The following is a 6,948-nucleotide window of genomic DNA, read 5'->3' on the forward strand; positions in this document are numbered from 1 at the left end:
TCATAATAGAACTAGATTTTTTTATCTTTATCATTTTGGTACACCGTGATTCTGTCTTTTTCCAAAAGGAATTACAGAATTGTGGAAAATATGTAACATTTTTTATTGACTGTATGTTACATATCGTTCATGTAGTTCAATTAATCAATATAAATTAAATGAGAGAGTAGTTTTGTAGTTAAAGTTCATCACCTTTCAAAGTGTCAGTCTACACAAATACTCTTCATAAATTAAGATTTTAAAATTTATAAGACATTTATTGCACATGTTGTAGTTTTAGCTTGGTAAAAATACTGGCATACATGGTAATTTATACTTCATAATTCACTGGGATTCTGATCTTTTAAGTTTTTACTGTAGCCATTTATTTAATTAAAATTATGCAGCTACTTTAGGAAGGGATGCTAGAGACAACTAACACAGCTCTCACCCACATTACCTCAAAAGAATTACACCCAGGTTATGCCATTTTTATGTTTTCCTTCATTTAAACTTGGCAAGAGTGTTCCTGGTAAATCAATAACCGTGTCTTTTCCAGTCCTTAAGGGCTCCCTTTCAACCACTTTTCATATGTCACTTTGTGGGCTCCAGCTATGACCAATGAGAACCTGTGTGTGTTTAATTTCTCATCGTATCTTATAAGAAATCACTTGAGAATTTTATTCTTGACAAAGTCACGGTGGTTGAGGCCTGATCTACAGTCTGTTCAAGTCACGGGCAGGTTCTGCTGTTAATTTGGGTATTTTTTGCATCATGCCTTTACAAAAGTGCTTTTGAAAAATGAACCTATGTGCATAGTGTTAAAGCTATTCACTATCAAAACAGACAAATTCAAATTACCTTTCTACTGATTTTTAGAGATATACTTAGTCTGTTAAAATAAATTAATTTACATTCAACATGAATATACCACAATCTAAATTCATTATGTTGTCCAACTGGAAATATTTGGTTTCCATGCCTTTTGATTTTGAGAGTATAATTAATGGAAATGTGTTTAAAAATGAAGTAACATTGTCAGAGAACCCAGATCTTGTTTTTATTCAGAAATCTCTCTAGAACTGCTTGTCACAAGATGATTACAACTGGCAATGATCAAAAAACTGCCTGGTTTACCCAATATATACTTCAAATTTAAAGAAAGCCTCTAACACCAGAAAATCAAAGGTATGAGGTTATTAACTATTTATGTATATCCAATGTATTATACATTTCATTTACATTGTAAAAATAGCTCCTAAGGAGTAGCCAAGGCTAATGACTCCATGTATATGCATTAATAAGTGCTCCAGCAGGTGAGGTTTTATGTAGAACTGTCGAACTTTGGCTAGAATTAAAAAACAAAAATCCTTTCCCAGTCGCAGTTTGATCTACTAGTGACTGTACAAACAATTATACCAAAGGAAAGTCCTAAAGCAGGAGAGAGAGAATAAAAGGAGTTTGGGGATTCTGAAAGTCCTTGGTTCTTGGTACTGTGGCCTGGAGAACAGTATACATGGACAAAAACAGAAATTAAAGTTGATTTAAAAGAATTCAGGCCCAATTGTTTACCTACCTCAAGAATTTGGATCTAGGTGCTTAAACATATATATCTTTTTAATCTCTCATTTGGTCCCTAGAAAAAGTTGGGCGTACCTAGTTGCTGATATAAAATATTAGAAGTACTGATCACCTTTCAAAGATTGGGTCTCTGCTTGCCAAAGTTTCCTTCTACTAGAATATATTGGGAATACATGTACATTAATGGAAATGTGTCTGACAATATAAATTGTATTTTCACCTCTGCAGTACGTTGCCATTGAATACTCCATTACTACCAGGAATTATATAATACTGCTTAATCAGAGAGGATTTTTGTATACTTTATGCATAAACAGAGGAACTGAATAATTTTCCTCTGTTAAATGAAGTATTTGGTGCAACAGCATTGTGGAAATTCACTCAGTTATTTTTTCAGCTAATTTACTAAGGTTTCAAGCTTCAGAATTAAGGGTAAAAATATATTTTTTTTTCTAAAAAGTGAGTGTGCTTTTTAGCAATAGAAAAAGAGCAGGTGCAGGAAACAGCTTCTCCTACGCACACTTCTCAAGCCTTGGAAACATTATGCGACTTAATTTACCTACATGCAGGATGTAGAAAAGCAAGGAAAAAAGTCTATATGAGTGGATCAGTTGAAATCATATTTCATAGTGAATCACAGAATCACAGGATATGCCATGTTTGAAGGGACCCACAAGCACCATTGAGTCCAACTTCTGGCCCTGCACAGAAACATCCCTGAGTCACACCACCTGCCTGAGAGCATTGTCCAAATGCTTCCTGAACTCTGTCAGGCTTGGTGCTGTGACCACTTCCCTGGGGAGCCTGTTCCAGTGCCCAACCACCCTCTGAGTGAAGAGCCTTTTCCTGATACCCAGCCTAAACCTCCTCTGACACTTCAGGCTATTCCCTTGGGTCCTGTCACTGGTCACCACAGAGGAGAGATCAGTGCCTGACCCTCCTCTTCCCCTCATGAGGAAGCTGCAGACTGTGATGAGGTCTCCCCTCAGTCTCCTCCTCTCCAGGCTTAACAGACCAAGTGACCTCAGCTACTCCTCATACGGCTTCCCCTTCAGGCCCTTCACCATCTTCATGGACCTCATTTACATGCTCTCTAATAGATTCATGTCTTTTTTATATTGTGGCCCCCAAAACTGCCCCCAGCACTCGAGGTGACGCTGCCCCAGTGCAGAGCAGAGTGGGACAATCCCCTCCCTCGCCCACCTGGCGATGCTGTGCCTGATGTTCCCCAGGACACGCTTGGCCCTCGTGGCTGCCAGTGCACTGCTGGCTCACGTTCCGCTTGGCAGGACCCCCAGGTCCCTTTCCATGGCACTGCTTTCCAGCCTCTCATTCCCCAGTCTGTCTGTACATCCAGGGTTGCCCCATCCCAGGTGCAGGATCCAGCCCTTTCCCTTGTTGAACTTGTTAAGGCTGGTGATTGCCCAGCCCTCTAACTTGTTTAGGTCTCTCTGCAGGGCCTCCCTGCCATTAAGGGAGTCAACAGCTCCTCCCAGTTTTGTATCATCTGGGAACTTACTCAGTATCCTTTCCAACCCTGCATCCAAGTAATTTATGAAGATCTTGAAGAGCACAGAGAAGAAGATGAAGCCCTGTGGAACCCCACTAGTGACAGGTCACCAGCCGTATGTCACCCCATTTGCTATAACCCTTTGTGCCCAACCCATGAGCCAGGTGCTCACCCATCGCATGATGTTATGAAATAATTGAATCAATTCCTTTGTACAATCCCTGAAAACACACACATACACTTTAGCCTATGCCCCACCCCACAATTTACTTGGTTAGTGAAGCCTGAATACTTTTTTGGAAGAACATCCTCATATATTTATTTTTGCATGTTGATCAATGAAATGACCTTTTAGTGATGAAAGTAATTACTCATCTTTGAACTAAAGTATGAAAACAGCTTTCTGCTGGATATTTTGTCCAGAAGGATACTGTGGGAGAGTATCAAAAGCTTTACTGAAATCCAAACAACTACATTATTTGAGGAAGGAAGAAATTGATATCCACAGAGCAGAAAAGCAATGAAGATACAGCTTACAAAAATGTGTAAAGACTTTCAGGGACATTTTTGGAGTTTTTTTGCTGTGTAGGCTTTAAAGAATACTTTTTGGTCAGCCAGCATTTCTGATGATAGAAATAGGTGGGCATGGAAGAAGAAACAGCTAAGTAGATGTACTGGATACGAGTCAAACTATTCCACAATACGGAGCAGTAAAATGTAATTTGTGATGGACTGTGTAGAATCATGTAGGCAGAGATCTGTTATAAAGACATGCTGAGGACAATCTTCAAAATTAGATGAGTATCTTTGCAGACATGTGTTGTAACCACTGGACTCTGCCTAGCAGGCTGCAGCTCCCTGTGAGCACAGCGGGGTTTCCTAGGGCCGTGCGATTCGCCACATCCCAGAGTCTAGTTTGGACAGCCCTGCGATCTGGCTCTGGCAGCCAGCAGTGTTACAATGCAGTGGTGATGAAGAAGGGTCTCTCATGAGGGTTTGAGATGGCTTTAATCACATCTTGCTCCCGTGCTGTTCAGAGGTAGAGAGACCTCTTGGTCTGGGTGCGGGGTGGTTTTGTCAGGGGCCCAGGGGCGGTCCCTGGGCGGGGTTGGGGTACAGGAGCCAATAGGGAGAAACCGAGGGAGTAGCCAAGGCTAGGGCAGGGAATAGGGGGAGCATGTAAAATAGGAAAAGCAATGGATTAGCAGATCCCCACAGATATGCCCTGACTGGGAAGGTAAGAACTGGTCTCAAACTTTATTGCCACTAATTCAGCATTAGTTCAAACTTGCTTAAACTGGCTCTGCAAACTTGGTGATGTTAACCAGATTCTGGGGAAAGAAGAGCTTTTGGCAGCTTCTTATGCATAACCTCAAAAAATCTCTTCAATACTTAAATATAACATGATTTTTGTCTGAGGTCAGAACCAGGTTCCCCCATGACAATGCAATTCATAATATGCCAAGTAGGGAAAAGCTTGTTTTAACTTTTTTTTTTTGAAACCTTGGCCACTAATGCAAGTGGGTTTGCTGGATTAAATGAACAAAAACCGTGTACAGTGTCCTATGACATAAACAAAAAATTCAGGATGCCTAACTTTTTACATGGCCTGATGGGGATTTAGGCTTCAGTCCTCCCAGGTGGCCTCTGTAAGACACTGATAGTGCCTTTTGATCACCCCAGCCAGCTGGAATAGCTGACAGCTGCACATGAGGTGGATGCCAACAGATTGTGGTGGGGCAGACTTTACATGTAAATTGAGCCTTTTACCATTTAATTGGGACAAATTACAAAAAATCACATGTAGGCAAGGTATCAGCGTAGATGAATGTTCATTTTTGAATCACATATTCCTGAAAGATATGCCTTCTTATGTTCTTGACTTGCATAACATTTCAGGGGATACAGTACCACCTTCAAAATGGCCTTTGATAAATTGAGCAAAATCATTACTCTGCTTTTCTACAGAAATGCTGTTATGTCAAAGGAATTAACTTACTGTATTTCAGTGTTCACTCACTGTGTGTATAGTTTAATGTCATATATGGAGTACTGTATTTTCAAAATGAGGCTGGCATTTTCAGTGTAATCAACTACACATTTTTGGTGCAGAACCTCTTGAGGTGGTAACAGACTTTGCGAGCTTATGCAGTGAGCTCATGGTGAAGAGTGTAGCTTTAAGGAAATTTTGTTGCAAGGGAGAAATCTTTGGCAGTGCTGCTACAATTTCGTGTAACTATTTACTACGAGTACAGTGGCTGTAACAATTTAATAGCCCTAAAATGGTACACTGGGCATACCGGCTTTGAAGTTTTGAGATGATTCACGGTGCTGTACTTATTTTATGGCTTCATGAACCGAGGAGATAAACATTTTGGCACTGAGGGTTTTTTTTGTTTTTTCTTTCTTTATTTCAAAGCCACAGAGGTTGCTGTTTTATTAAGGTACTGTTTTCCTATTTGACCTTCTAAACGGCTTTGTTTGTTAAATTAGGAACAGTGTGCAAAGAGGCCAATAGCCACAATTTTATATTGCACTTTAGTGGCACCAAACCTTGAAAAAAAATTAAGTCTGCTTTCAGTGGAAGGAATCTTAGACGAGAGTGGTATGTGTTTATAACCCTTTAGGTTTAGGAAAGTTTATAGAGCTTCTAAGGGCAGTGATCCTCCTGCCAGTAATTTACACTTATTTAAAGAAGGAATGGCTTTCAATTCCTGTAATAATTTTTAATAACTCTTTTAAAATAGCTGTTTTATCATCTTTTCTCCTTTGCCTAACAGCCTTGATGTGGAGATTTCTAAAATGTTAAAAAACTCACCCCTTTGCTTATCTCTTTAATTTGTTGAAATGATACTCTCTGCTCCCCTGCTTCTTAGGGGAAGAAAATCTGTAAGCAAAAGAGAAATTAAAATAGGCATCTGGATCTTGCTTTATCGCTGCTTTTTGCTAATTTAATTTCTGTGAAGTTTCAATTAATTACCATGAATGTAAGAGAACGTATCAAACCTTACAGTGGAATAAAGTAAACACAATTTGAATTCGAACATCAGACTGAGATATATCATTCAATGGAATGCTTATAAGGGGCAGAAAAATTAAAATCATTGAATATGAAATTAAAGCTTTCCATCCCTGTGTTTTCTTAGTCTGGGAAGCATCTTCAGTTTTTCTTGTCTATATTTGCAAAACCAAAAAAGCACTCCTTTCCATCTTCCTGCTCCTCCTCCAGGTTCTGGGTGCTGTATAAGAAAATGCCTCTCTTACAAGTAACTTTTTAAATTGTCTCGAGAATTGTCTTGTAGTGCTTTTAGGAAAAGGATGAGGTATATTTCCTCCTGTACAGTGCTTCTAATGAGAAAAAGATGAGACAATGTCACACAGGGGTCTGCTGTTGAGAGACAGGGTGGAGGTGCTGATTCTAAAGGACAGGGAGATGTTATATGCACCAGGAGCTTGTGTCAGACAGGAAAAAGCCAAAGCTGAGAAGGAACAATTCAGTAGAAGTGCTTGTAAAGGAACGTAAACAATACAGAACAAAACAAAAATACAGGTAGAGATTTCACTAGCTGAAGACCGGAAGAAAATTATAACAGAAGAAAGAAGTATCAAGGTCTGAATTACAAGTCTGATACTGGAAATTTAAGAGGTACCCTAATGCAAGGATTTTCAAACTCTAGGGAGGCCCTAGAGTTAGGGATGTAGAAGGGGAGAGAAATACATCAGGACAAGGTGACCAGCAACAAGGAGCCTCCAACTGTGACAAGAAAGAACACAGGCAAGAGGACCAGAGGAAAAAGATGCTGTGAATCAGTCACATGAGCCAACAGTAAATTCAACAGTTCAATACTGGGCTTCTTACTTATTGCTGGGGCTCCTGC

General features: G+C 39.8%; 1 protein-coding gene across 7 annotated transcripts in view; it reads left to right on the plus strand.

Annotated features, from left to right (window-relative positions):
• The window catches only part of ESR1 (estrogen receptor 1), a 181,475-nt gene that overhangs the window by 133,617 nt on the left and 40,910 nt on the right, over positions 1–6,948 (plus strand). The gene's annotated exons all lie outside the window — the stretch shown is intronic.

Source organism: Corvus brachyrhynchos, unplaced genomic scaffold, assembly GCF_000691975.1.
Source record: "Corvus brachyrhynchos isolate BGI_N302 unplaced genomic scaffold, ASM69197v1 scaffold14, whole genome shotgun sequence".
NCBI classification, from domain to species: Eukaryota; Metazoa; Chordata; class Aves; order Passeriformes; family Corvidae; genus Corvus; species Corvus brachyrhynchos.